The following is a 2,684-nucleotide window of genomic DNA, read 5'->3' on the forward strand; positions in this document are numbered from 1 at the left end:
CTTTGTAAAGCCCAATGAACCTTACGGTCTACGTACATCTTATTACGGTAAGGTCTACGTCAATCGAATCAGTAATGTAAGATATGAAGCAGTAACGTCATTGTAGAGTCATTAACTGAAAGCAACTCAGGTCACTTTTCCGTCGCTATTTAAAAAATATTCCTTGAAAGAGATTTACAGTTATTGAGCAATCTGTTCAACAGAGAATATTTTTAGCCGACGTCAAGAAAAGGAGGAGGTTCTCTATTCGACTGTACGTTTTTTTTATATGTATGTTACGCGATAGCTCCGGTAAAATTTGTGAACCGAATTTGATAATACTTTTATTGCTGGAAAGGAGAAACCTTAGAAATGGTCCCATTTAAATTTGAAGAGAATATTCCACCTCTAAGAGTGGCAAACTAGGGAATGAATCCGGTTTCGCGCACTTTCCGGTAACCGATTTTAATAAAACTTGGCAAATAGATGTAAATACACGAACTTTTAGTGTTGTTTTGTTTCATAAAAAAGTTATAATTTATACTACTGCAGGTTCACGTTTCAAAATGATTTCTTTAAAAGACGCCTGACTTTGCTCTTTATGGTTTTATCACACAAGCGTAGCAAGTTTTTTTGAAAAGAAGAGTTTTCTACGATGTTTAGTGTTTTACCGTGTACAATGCATCATAGCGTGAGACCGTTCGGTTCAAAAAGCTAATGACAGATATCAAAAATATGTTTCATATTTCTATAATAATTTAAACATAGGTTACAAATTTTGTTACAAATAATTTTTCTCTGTCACTTACCTTAAAAGGCCACACGTGTTTTTAAGTACGGGTTCGTCGACCGTTCGGCAATAATGTAACAAGCTATGTCTAGGAAATAAAAGTCAGTGGCGACACGTCCAAAATCCCCATTCACGTGAGATGATGCGCCTAATGTCACCCGAAATGATAGCCGAATCGAAAACCGAAACGGTAAATTCACGATTTGGCAAATACTCGTACAGCCTTAAAAGTTCGGAAATGTCACTTACGTGACGATCGAAGAGTTCAAGAGTTCACAAGGTGTTATTGATAATTTAATTTGATTACGTAACAACGTGTTGTTGTTGTTGTCGGAGCCTTAAACATCAATGTTTGGGCTCTCAAAATCTGCGAGATACAGGAGAGTTTTTTTTACGATATCAACTGACAGTACGAACTTGTCGTATGCCTAGTAGTTATCGCTCGACCAATCGTTAGAATTATAAACGGTAATGTAGTGCAATGTAAGTATAATATAGTGCAAGTGGGGTGTACTTACCATACAGTGTTGTCGGTAGAAGGCCTATAATAAATTACCTATAATAAACTAATTAACTACCTATAATATATAAATATAAATGTCATTACCTATATGGCCAACTACAGGGTAAAGTACCTTGGAGTGCCAAGGTCGCTCCCCGAAGTCTTCGGCAAGCCACGGAGGCTGCTGAGATTCCTGGAGGAGCTTGGGTGGCACGAGTAGGAATCTGCACCCACCACACGCAAAATAGGCGCTTTGTCGTCGAGTTGCGGATACCAGCCCGTTGCACCAAGTACCAAGTACCAAGTAATTACCTTTAATAAATAATATAAATTTGTATACAGTGTGTAACATAAAGTATAGATGAAGTCATATATCGAGGTCAGGTTCAGTCAGTGGTATGTAACAAATTTACGAAGTTATTTTACTTCCTAATTCCAATGCACAAAAATTTCGATTAGCTGATGACACTAAAGCGTGACATACGCATTGCACAGCTTTTATTTGACGACATTGACTTGCAATTGCAACACTTAGATAATGCCATTCTTTAATAATATGAATCTAGTGACCTCTTTGTAGCCGGCGTCACCTACAAGTGTCAATTTTTGACGATGACGAAAGCCAATGAATTTATTGCAAACCAAATTTCCCGATCGCATTTCACGAAATTCAACCGTTAAGTGGCCAGCTCGATCATATGGTTTAACACCGCTGGATTATTTTTTATGGAGTTAAGTTAAAGACAGAGTATATACGGAGCCAATCGAATCGATCGAATCGATTGCAGCCTTGAAACTCAAAATTCGTGAAGTGATTAACGATATAGCCAACCATTTTGTCAAAAAGTGATTAAAAGCTTTGATGAAAGAATCGACATCTGTAACTGTGGTCGTGGTGGGCATTTCATCAGACATCATTTTCCATTCATAATTGCCAAATCTTACTTTTTTTATTACAATAAAAATTTGAATCATTGTCATCTTAATTTATTGTTTTATTTTGATTTACAAAACAAAGTTCTTGTTGAGAAACCCTTTATAAAAAACGGAGTAAACATACATTCTAATTGGTGCAAATGTTCAACATTATATAGTGTTTATGCAAATGTACGTTTTTTTTTCAAAATTGTAAATATTTGTAGTAATTGTAACTTCTTATGTTAGTTGTAATCTACCTGTATCTAAACATTTTTATTACGATAACCTAATTTTTTGTGCTACACACTTAAAAGTATCATTAATAGCCGCATTTGCCTGAACAAAGATTTAATTGAGTGCGGTTTTGATTTTATTTTTCTTTTAACTATGAATTTAAAAGTTTAATTTATTTATACTTAGGAATGAAACTATTTTTCCGGATTTAAATCGCGTATATTTGTTTTTTCAAACAAACCGACGTTTCGGGCCCTTTAC

Source organism: Hyposmocoma kahamanoa, unplaced genomic scaffold (genome assembly GCF_003589595.1).
Source record: "Hyposmocoma kahamanoa isolate Upper Pololo Valley unplaced genomic scaffold, ASM358959v1 99879, whole genome shotgun sequence".
NCBI lineage: Eukaryota > Metazoa > Arthropoda > Insecta > Lepidoptera > Cosmopterigidae > Hyposmocoma > Hyposmocoma kahamanoa.